This window comes from Eumetopias jubatus, unplaced genomic scaffold, assembly GCF_037043125.1.
Source record: "Eumetopias jubatus isolate StellerSeaLion01/CBP00866 unplaced genomic scaffold, mEumJub1_p1.0 scaffold_2, whole genome shotgun sequence".
NCBI classification, from domain to species: Eukaryota; Metazoa; Chordata; class Mammalia; order Carnivora; family Otariidae; genus Eumetopias; species Eumetopias jubatus.
In genome coordinates, this window is record NW_028274808.1 from 68,758,730 (window position 1) to 68,771,001 (window position 12,272).

A 12,272-nucleotide genomic window follows, 5' to 3' on the forward strand; every position below is an offset into this window, starting at 1 on the left:
GAGGCGGAAAGTCTGAGATCAGGGCACCATCATAGTTAGGTTCCCGGAGAGAGCCCTCTTCTGGGTTGCAAACTGCTGACTTCTCATAACCTCACATGGCAGACTAACAGGAAAAGGAAGTCAACTTGCTTGTGACTCTTATGAGGGCACTAATAACCATTCATGAGGGCTCCACCATTGTGACCTCACCTAAACCTAATAATTTCTCAAAGGCCCTATCTCCTAATACCATGACATGGGGAAGTAGGGCTTCAACATATGAATTTGGGTGGGGGTACAACACATGAGGTCCATTAACACCAAATATCCAAATCCAAGTAACCACAGTCATTATTCTGGAAAAAAATGATGTTCTTAATATTTCATGAAAAAAAAAAAGCAGCTACTTAAGTTTATACTCAATCAAAAAAGTGCATTTTCTTTTTTTAAAAAACCACTTGAGATATGATTGACATCAAACAATAAAGTGCTTTTTCCTGAAGCAATCATTGTACTTTGGTATACAGAAGTGCTTTATTGGCATTTACATTTCTTCATCAAGAACGTTAGAGAGATGAGCACTCCAGGGACAAGATTTAATAAACTCTTAAAAGTTTTACCACCTCATTAAGGGTTGGTGTGTTTCTGTTTGTTTTATCAGAAGTAAATGACAATGAAAAACAATGATGGCTAGTTCAGTTTGATGCCCCTGCTTCAGTTCATGTTAAGGTACCAACATTTTACCCACCATTGCTTTTGCATCCTCAGGGTAGATGCCAACACAGAGAACAAAGCAAATGATGTGTTCGTTCATTCATTATTTCCATGATATTGAAGCTGATGGAGTTTTGACCACATACACCTTCTTGAAAGTGTTTTTAGAACAACTGCTTTTAAATTGCTACAGTCACTGGACTCTGATAATTTGGAAACTTTCACTTGAGTTTTTTTGCTTAGGATTTTTTGAGACATTTTCCTTAATCATGTTGCCTGAGTCCTTGTCCTGGGCTCACCCCCTCCCCGACCCATGGCCCTGATAATATCCCCAACCACATCCTGTGCCAGGCAGACTGAGTCCAGTCACCACATGCCCAATCTGAGGGCCAAAGAGCTGGCTAAAGCGTCCACTGTTCCAGTCCATTCTGGACCTTCACAAGCGCTCTGCTCTGCGTCGTCGGCATGTCCCCCAGGACAGGCTGCACTTCGCAACCTCGGCTCGGACGTAGCTGCCACGCCTCCAGTTTGGGGTCGTGAGAGGACCTATTCCCTGATAATTGTAACCCATCTGACTTCACTGTCACTTGCAGGTTTACATCGTTAAAAATGTGTCTGTGCACATCTATGCCTTTTATGAAAAAAAAATTCTCAAAAAACATGCAAAAAAAGTTTCCTACTTAGGAAAAGTTATTTGATACTAAAAACTAAGACCTTGGACTCAGCAGAGCATTTCCTAGGAGGAAACAGGGACTGAGGGTCCTTATGAGAGACTGATAGGGCCACAGGTTACCTTTAAATGATCTTACTCATCGCATGTACATGGACAGAGTCCCTGGAGGATCATCATTGGTGAAGAGTTTTTTGGGTGTCCCTTTGCGCTGCATGAGGACTACCGCTTTTGTGAACCTGAGATCTTGTTCTTAGCTCCCTGCTGGCTCAGTGACCACCTGTTATGGATTGAACTGTGTTCCCTCAAAATTCATGTGTTAAAGCCCTGATACCCTATGCGACTTTATTTGGAGGGCCTTTAAAGGGAGTAACTAAGGCTAAATGAGATCATAAGAGTGAAACCGGAATAATAGGACCCCTGTCCTTAGAAGACACACTAGGGATATGTACTCAGGGTGAAAAGGCCATGTGATAATACAGCAAGAAATCAGCCATCTGTAAGCCAAGGAGAGAGGCCTGGGGAGAGGCCTCTTGATGTTGGACTTCCAGCCTATGAGAAATTACCCTTCTGTGGTATTATGACAGCCCTAGCCAACTAATTCAGGGAGCATAAAGGAAAGAGAGCAATCCAGGATAAACCCAAGAGACCTTTGCTTTCCACTCCTGCACACCGCCTGTCCTCGCTGCTGCCAGGCCCCGAGCCATTCGAAGTCTGGCGTGTTCACCAGTAAGCCCGGTGGACTTCCCGTCCACGTGTCACCCCGCTGCTTCACAGAGCAGGATGGACACAAACCTCTCCCTTGTGGCAGAGGACCGTGCAGTGTGTGCTCTGTATTCCTGGTGATGCTTTGACTTGTCATACTGATGCTTTTTAAGAGTAAAATAAGGAATGGGAGTTTGCTACTATATTTGCATTTGAATTCATCCCTTAGGGCTCACACATCCCCAAGAAGTGATTTGGAGACCTTGCTTCAGTCATAGAAGGAAGCCAGCCTGACCAGAACTGAGGTGCATTCATTGAACATCTTGGGAAATTTATTGGGTCCATGGCCATAACAAGAAACGCCAGGAGGCCATCCTGGGGTGGAAAGGAGCTTGGCTCAGAGCACTCTCTGGCAGCTGAGAACAAGCTTTACCTTCACCAGGCAAAGAAACCCAAGATATACACAGATTTCTTGTCACATTAAAAAAATATATATATATGTATACACACACATACATACATATATGTATGTATATGTATGTATATGTATACATATATGTATGTGTGTGTGTGTACATATATATATATATATATATATATGGCCTATGTATATGCCAATTTACTGTCTTGGAGGAGAGCTTCTGGAAGGATATTCATATATAGCTTTATACACACACACACACACACACACACACACACACACACACACACACCCCACAGGAAAAGTAAGCACAGCTGAAAACTTTGAGTCGTTCACCTTCTTATATCCGAAAGAGATCTCGGAAGAGAAATAATCTCTTTTCATTATGCTCACAGTTTATTTAATTTTTAAAGATAAAGGTTTGTTGTCATGTAGAAATAAGCCAGGAAAAATGGTTTGCAATGTTTTAAAGAGGGTTAGAATATTTTCTTAATGCCTTCTGGTTTCTTGGCATCTCAGCTTAAATCGCTGGGCTACATTTAAAAAAAAGTTTTAAGCTGTAAAACTGTACTCACTATGTGCATTTACTGTTTCCTCTTTTCCTTTTAATCTGTCTTCTTATCCTCCTTCCACCATATTTATACCCATCCTTCCCCACATGAGCTCACACGTGCACACACACACACGCATCTTCTCCCTTCGCACCTTACGTCCTATCAAACACATTTACTGTTCATCTTGCATTGCCAAGAGCGTCTCATAAGACAAACCCCAGCCTGATCGAAGAAATTAATTAGTTTAGTGAAATGATGATGCCCATTGCCTTTGAGTAATGTTTTTAAAGGGGGAGGGACAGAAGCTCATTTTTTTCTTGGGATGGAAATGAACATTATCCGGGCTTTTGTGCAGAGGCTGATGAGAGGATGTATCGGGCAAGAAAGGACGCCAGTGAGCTTGGTGGAAGTTGTGAAGGGTGTTTCAAAAGAGCCTCAAGATTTGGCAGAAGATTCATAAGGACCCTGAGGATGCAGATGAATGCATTTAGAATTTCTCTGAGAACTGCTCTTCAGTCAGGTGTGGGTCAGGATAGAAGAACGCGCAGAGAAAGGAACTGTCTTCCTAAGGCAGGGCGCGTGGTGGTGAAGGGTGTGGGTGAGGACAGGGAAAGGAAGAGGGAAGGAGGAACAATTTTATGGGGAAAGAAGGAACAATTTTACGGTAGATATAAGTTAAGAAAATGTTCAGAGAAGAAAAAAGCACCACAGTAGCTAATAGATATTGTTTACTTCTATCCCACTTTGTTTCAGAGACATATTGAAAGTGGTTTGAAAATCACTTAAAGCTCACTGACACTTCTAGCTTTAAGCTCACTAAACCCCTCAGTGTGGCTGTCACCATGAGGCGGAGTCTTCCTGTGTGGGTGGACAAAGCATGATTTAGAGACCCAGTGAAGCCTCCCCAGCATTTGGAGTCAAGAAGGCGGTGACATTCCATTGTCATGAGAATTAGTTCCTCAGAGCATCTGCTGCCCTAACATGACCTCCAGCCGGAACCCTTGATTGATACAGAGTGCAAAGGGGCAACTTCCTGGAGAGCCACGAGGAAGGAAGCAAAGTCTCACTTAGAGTCATTGCTCAAAGAGTAACTCAGAAGTTCAAGGCTTATAATGTGTGAAGCTGAGAAATTCTGGGTTCCCTTCTGGGTCTGGAAAAAATTGAAAGCACTTATTAATATTTTGTCTCTTAATAGTGATATCTGTATAAGTCCACTAATAATTTGGTTCCTCCTGAGCTGACCAGGTCAACTGAAATTTCAAATGAAGTGAACGTGTTTAGCCTATTCTACCCTCCCCATAAAGATGGCCTCATCTGGGGGAAACTAAGGATCTCAGTCTCTACAGGAGTAAAAGGAAACATGGCTGTTGAGATTTCAATCACACTTGACTGACCTCAAAAGATACTGGAAATCAAAGAAGAAAACCATTCTAAGTGTAAACCAAGAAAACTCTGGATTCAGCTATGATGTGAAAAATTATGTACTTTAATCTTGGACTAATTAAATGAGCTTATCCGGTAACCACCAAAACCTGACAATTGAAAGATACAATCCTTTGCTGTTATCAGAAGTATCCAAAATATGAGCCACATTAACTATTATTAATGGGAAAATCTCAGTGCCATTATTATAACGTGAAAGGGCTGCGGTTTCTTGTTGCACAAGAGTTCTGCTCTGTGCCATGTCTATGCATTTTAATTTTGAAAACAATGTTTGCCATATACCCAAATATGAATAACCATAGTTACTGTTTCAGCAAAGAAAGTGAATATAAACATCCTTTTCATTCTTTCTATTGGATGCCAGGAAGTAAAACCAAAAGAAAAATGTGTTTCTGTTATTCATTTTTTTCTTTATTATGATAATGATATTGTCAATAAAGTGGTAGTATTTTTCACATATTATGGTTAATACATGCATATATATTGAGTTATTTGAAATGAATATGAGCCACTGTGGAACACTCTCTTGAAAATGTTATTTATTTCTCTCACGTGATCGTTGTTTCTTGCCCTTCTCTCTCTCTCTCTCTCTCTCCATCTTTCCTTGTCCTTCCATTTCTACTGAAGATTTTCCTGAGTTTTTCCATACTTAGTAATATTTAGTTCTACTCGTGACAGCCTATAATCAATGATGACATTGTAAAGAATCTGGATTTATGCTACTTTCCTCTGAAGAGTGTTGCTTGTGTTCCTTTGTGATTAAATTACAGACAGATCACTTTGATCCCGGGGGCTTAGCTATAGGCTTTGTTAGGATGACTCTCTTTTAGTTTTGCCTTAGAGGACATAGCCCTCAGTTTGGGGACAGGAGCTTTACTCCTAGTAATGGCCCTTTTGGGCTTTCAGTGGAAAGCCTAAGGTGATTATTCTAACTCCAGTCTCCCCAGAACCAGACAGTGGCTGAAATCTCTGCTTAGCTCTCTAGCCTCCCAGCAGCTGCTTTCTGCGGGGTACTTTGGACCATCACTGGGCAGGTGAACAATCCCGGAGTCCTCCAGTAACTTGAAGGGAATTTTTATGCAGATTTGGCACCTCTCCTCTGTGACTGTTATCTCTCAGCCTCTCAGGACAGACCTCTGATCTTCCTGAGCCCAGTGCCACTGACTTTGACCTCTGTCTCTGATGGGCCATGTGACCGGAGGGTCCCCTAATGGGAAAAGTCTGTTCGACATTGAGCTCACCTGGTGTGTTTTCCTTCCTTCGAGGGCCGTGTCCCTACCAATATTGCTTTTGGTTGCTCCCCAATGCATTCAAACTATTGTTTGTTTTTATATTTTGTCTAGCATTTATAATTGTTATCAGCAGGAGGGTTAGTCCAATCTAAAGCTATTCTTCCATTACCAGAATTGGACCCCCTACTTCTAATGTTAAAGAATGGAGCTGAAGTCATACTTGATCCTACCTGATGCTCTGCCCCCAATCCGATTAGTTAGCCAGTTGATTTTCTGTTTAATTTCCTGCATCATAAATATATAGTACCATTCTGTTTTCCTAAAGCATCAATACAATGTATTGGACACAGAATGTAAGTAAGCAAGGTTACTTTACGTTCAAATGTTTTAATTCCTAGTATCCTTTTAATTAAAACTGATTTGCCTTTTAAAGGGAAACTTATCCCTGATTTCATATTTTCATTCGCAAAGAGAGAATTGTACAATTTTGTTTCCATCTCTGGAAGATGGCTATAAGGAGCAAGAAGTATAGAGGCACACATGTAGTGAGACCACTGTGGGCTAATGATAAACTTAAAAAAAAAATTTTTATGGTGGTAAAATACACATAAAATTTGCCATCTTAACCATTTTTAAGTGTGCCAGTAAGTGGCATAAAGTATCATCACTATCCATCCATGGAAGTCTTCTCATCTTACAAAACCAAAACTCAGTACCTTTTAAATGGTAACTCCCCATTCCTCTAGCCCTGGCAACTGCCATCCTACTCTCTGTCTCCATGAATTTGACCACTCTAGTATGCGTACCTCATATAAGTGGAATCATACAGCATACGTCCTTTTGTGACTGACTTCTGTCACGTTAGCATAATGTCCGGCCATTTTGTAGCATGTGTCAGAATTACCTTCCTTTTGAAGGCTGAGTAATATTCCATTACAGGTGTATGCCTCATTTTGCTTGTCCACTCATTGGTCAATAGACACTAAGGTTACTCCCATCTTTTGGTTATTGTGAATAATGTGGCTGTGAACATAGCTGTACAAATAACCCTTCTGGTTCTTATTTCCAATTCTTGTGGGTATATGCCAGAAATGAAGTTGCTGGATCATATGGTAATTCTATTTTTTATTTTTTTAAGATTTATTTATTTATTTGAGAGAGAGCATGCACGCATATGGTGGGGAGAGGGAGAGGGAGAATCTCAAGCAGACTCCCTACTGAGTGTGGAGCCCAGTGCGGGGCTCAACTTCATGACCCTGAGATCACAACCTGAGCCGAAACCAAGAGTCAGACACTTAACTAACTGAGCCACGCAGGCGCCCCTATTTTTAATTTTTTGAGAAACTGTTTGTATTGCTTCCTACAGTAGCCGTACCGTTTTGCATTGCCACCAACAGTGCTTCACCAGCCTTTGTTATTTCCTGTTTTTTTGATAGTACCTATCCTAATGGATATGTAATGGTATCCCAGTGTGGTTGTGATTTACATCCTCCTGAAATGATAAAACATTTTGCTTAATTGCTTTAAGTTGTATGCTTAAAAGCATACTTTAATTACAAATAGATATAGAGGTCATTAATATGTACATGCTATTTGGGAAAATAGTTTGCATTTTAGAAAATCCAACGGCTAACATTTTTTTTTGATTACCTACTATGTGCCACACACTGTGTAAAATGTTTAATATGTGATATTTTACTTTACCTTTGCTGTTACCATTGAGATAGATACCATTATTTTATCCATTTTACACACAAGGAAACTGAGGTATAGAATTCAGTTTCTTTCCCAGAGTCACACAGTTAAGAAATCAGAACCAAGGGGCACCTGGGTGGCTCAGTTGGTTAAGTGAGTGCCTTCGGCTCAGGTCATGATCCCAGGGTCTCGGAATCGAGTCCTGCATGGGGCTCCCTGCTCAGCGGGGAGTCTGCTTCTCCCTCTGACCCTCCCCTCTCTTGTGCGCTCTCTCTCTCTCTCTCTCTCATAAATAAAATCTTAAAAACAATGTTGAAAAAAAAAAAGAAATCAAAACCAAGCAGTTCAACTTCAAGATTCAAATGTTTGGACAAAAAAGAATGTTAGTAAGATTGTAAAAGAAACCTTGGCATCTGTTCATTTCACCTTTTTGAAAACAAGACGTTTTGTCTTGTTTTGTTTTTCAGAGCCTTGCATCCTACAGACTTGGCCATGTCCCAGGACTCTTGATGGAGTAAGAATCTTAGCAAAGGACTTCTGTTCCCATTTCTTGTGTAGTAAAGGACGCGACAGCAGGCACAATGGAATGCCAAGTCACCAGGCTCTTCCCTTGTCAGGAAAGTTCATGGGAGAAGACACACTCAGAGAATCAAGACTCTCCCATGAGCAGGCTGGGTATGTTTTCATTTCTGCCAGTCCTCTGGGGAGTGCCTTTTTTAAGGTGAGTCTCTGAAATTCCATATTGTAAACGTCCTTCTCTGGGCCTAGCTTTTCATGTGAATCAATAATTATAATTTTGTGGGGCTGTGCCCTAACCTCTTACCCAAACTCTGTTTGGCTCTCTTCATTCTATTTATTCACGTTCTGCTTGGCTATTTTGTTTCTTCTATACTTTGGTCTTTTGAAGTGCTATAAAAAAGACTAACCAGCTGACCCAAGATCACACAAATTCTATCATTTAAGCGTAACTATAGGGTACATAGTGCTAGAAATAGTTTGGTTAGGTGTAGTGGCCTGCCCTCAAAGATTTGAAACCAAGGCAGTGATCTAAAAGAATGAATCCAACATGTTTTGCAAAATGTCCCCTAACTTATAAATACAATCTCTGTAAAAAATTGTTGTTTCATGTAATCTCACATTCCCCTAATTATTCCACTACTTTCTCCTAATCCTAACGTCCCATCTAATTAAGCGTGTCTCCCCAGTGTCCCATAGGCACTGCCTTTGTTCCTCGCATCTTCCTAATACATCAAGGGAGAACTGAAGACTCTTTTTTATGGATACTTCAGTCTTTATGGATCTTTCACCTGTCTGAACTGTGGCCACACAAAATTTAACTCTTAAACAGTATTCTATTCTTTGTTCCTTCTGGTTAATCTTCAATCCTTGCTAGTCTTGTTAAGAGTCATTTATTTGTGAATTATACCTCAATAAAGAAAAAATAATTTTTTTATAAACTCATTTATTTTACTTCTGAGTATTTACCAGTACTGGGCACAGTTGTAGATTCCCCTCATAAATGCATGTTGGCTGCTTTTGATTATCCAATCTACCAGTGTAATTTGGGCCCTTTAGGGTGCTTGGTAAGATATTCATTTATTAAAAGCCTTTACAATATCCCAGGCACTGTTCTAGGTGCTGAGAAGAACGGTTATCAGAAGAAGAAACACAAACAACAGGAATGGCTTTTCATCCTGGTTTCAGGAAGAATAAGAACAATTCACAGAGCCAAGCCGCAAGGGAGTTGTTCTGAGACTAGAAATCTATTCAGGTACATTGAAGATATATCTTTTGGTTGCTTCCTAGGAAACAGGCCTCTGTTGTGCTAAGCTTTTCCCCCCATTCTTGTCTTTGATTAATCCCTTTCTTGACTTCAGAGACTCCTTCTTATTCATGATTTCTGCATGCTCACCACTTCTCTTGTCTCATGGCTTCTGCATACCGATTTGAATACAGCTTTTGCTCTTTTTTGCCTTCGCCCAGAAATACCCCAAAGAGAATGTGATGAGTTCAGGTTGGTTGCTGCTTTCCCTACTGGTCACACTGCTTATGCCATGACCCTCTTAAACATTGCTGGCAAGTCTACATGGGTAACTCTTGGGCCAGGTATCTCCTTTGATCCAGCTATGATCAAGACTACTTGATAAGATATTCATTTATTATCTTAGGATCACTCAGTTTTCCCCTCTAAGGCCTGAGAAATGGGAGACACCTTGCAAAAACACTGTAATTAAAAAGCACCTCAGTTCATGTTAGTAACATCTATAAATATCCAGCATCTAAAAAGTGCGTCGATCATAGTAAGTACACAGGATGAATGAAATCAGCTCATTTAACTACATCTGGAAGCACTGCACGTATTTTCATCTTAATGCTACACGTGACACTGACTTGATCCTCTATCAATTTTATAGTCTGATTTGAAAAAAAACTGTTTTGTATAAATTACAAATCTAGGGGTGCCTGGGTGGCTCAGTCGGTTAAGCGTCTGCCTTCAGCTCAGGTCATGATCCCAGGGTCCTGGGATCGAGCCCCGCATCAGGCTCTCTGCTCCGCGGGAAGCCTGCTTCTCCCTCTCCCACTCCCCCTGCTTGTGTTCCTTCTCTCACTGTGTCTGTCAAATAAATAAAATCTTTAAAAAAATTATAAATCTATATAAATTAAGGAAAACCTCAAATATTCTAATGTACTGTTAATTCATTTGTTCCCATAGGACAACACTGCATGGCAACTACTCAGTGTTAGGTCATATAGTTAATATTAATAAAGTTCCTTAAACTTTATGAAACTATTTACAGAATATAACGAGCTTTTATTTTTGAGGTGTTGAATACCCTGGACTGAATTTACTTCATTATTTCCCCTTCTCTATAAAATTGGTCATTTGACTCTGAATTTTTTTTGATATTATATTCGATGCCCAATTTTTCCCATAAACGGTTATGAAAATTGTTATGATCTTATTGATTGCCCATGAAATAAAGTCTAAGATTCCTTTAAACTTGTGTGCAATGTTTTGATCACCTCTATAAATTTGCCTGTTATATAGCCATGGCATTGTGAAAACTAACTGGGCAGTAAGTACAATTTCAAACATGGACAGGAATTTTATTGTGCTTGCAAAATGAAAATGTCAAAAACGCAATTTGCAAATTATTTTTTAGTTCCAGTCAGTGTTTCTTTTTTCTTTTTTTTTTTTTTTAACGATTTTTATTTATTTATTTGACAGAAAGAGACACAGCGAGAGAGGGAACACAAGCAGGGGGAGTGGGAAAGGGAGAAGCAGGCTTCCCGCGGAGCAGGGAGCCCGATGCAGGGCTCGATCTCAGGACCCCGGGATCATGACTTGAGCCGAAGGCAGACGCTTAACGACTGAGCCACCCAGGCGCCCCTCCAGTCAGTGTTTCTGTCTCACTTTCAGTGGGGTAAGTTCTCATTCACTTTAAAATCTTTTTTCAAAGTCCTGTCAGCTTGGCTGCAGTCTGTCCTACTCATTTCCATCACATTATTGCCCCTTTCAACATTCTTCTTGACATTAGTGAATATTCATAAAATCATTTCCCTCTCCATCAACAACTTCACCTTCAGTTGTTTCATTTTTCCTTTAAGTTTTTTTTTTTTTTTTTAAGATTTCACTTATTTGACAGAGAGAAACACAGCAAGAAAGGGAACACAAGCAGGGGCAGTGGGAGAGGGAGAAGCAGGCTTCCTGCGGAGCAGGGAGCCCGATGCCTGGCTCAATCCCAGGACCCTGGGATCATGACCTGAGCAGAAGGCAGATGCTTAACGACTGAGCCACCCAGGCGCCCCGAGTAAGCTATTTTTAAAAGAGAATTATATCATGGAATCAAGGACTCAGAGAACTTCCTATTTTGCTTTGACAAAAACAGAAGTGCAATAATGCGTTAATACATCAGTACACTGACCTAACAGGTGTCGTTGCTAAATGCATGCTCAGAAGCTTGCATCATTCAGGAACATTGGGGGAGATATTATCAGTGACCTGGAGATAAAATATATTAAAGCATAAGTGAGCATAAACTCTACACTTCCCAACAAATGAAAATGGATTTAAGCTCTGGAGAATCTTTGGAGGGCCTTAACTGGGATGTATGGAAACAGACCTGGGCCTGTGCAGCTTCTTTGATTAGGGACCTAGAGCATCAGATGTTTGCCAACAAAGTACTTTCTACCACATTCCTAAAACTCGGCCAAGTTCTGTTACTAATATGACATAAACTCTGTCACTACTATCGATTATATCTGATGCACACATACTTCTTGAAGCCCTGAGGCAGAGACAAGTCTTTGGCTACTTGAAGGTAACCTAAAATATCAAAGTGTTAATAATGGGCACCGTGGCTGATTTGTCATTTTCCTATGCTTTTAGCAGAATACAAAAATGTTAGGAAGAGCTTATTAATATCAGATTTTTTTGAACCAGATTTGAGAAAATTGAGCTTTTTGAATGACAAATTTAAATAGAGCATTGCATTAAATAAAGGATAGGTTTTTGTTTTGGTAAGAGTGTTCCTGAGTAATGGATTTCATGGGGAAAAGATGGAGGTGGACACATAATACACGTACACACCATCCCTTCATTTTATAGACGGTATGGTTGAAGCTATTGGTTTTAATTCTCCAGTTGTTTTCACGGACAGAGTTTCAAAACTTACTCACCAAGATAGCTAGCACAAATGCCTCAGGAAGATTTTTAGGTTTGGCCTGTGGCCACGTTAGTATCGGGACTAAGCCTCTGACTCCTTTTTGGACGTTCTCACATTTTGCGCACGTGCTCCCGTATGCCTCCGCTCCAACCTCTGCTGCTTCCCGGTTGAGTGGTGGGTACTGCTTGTATT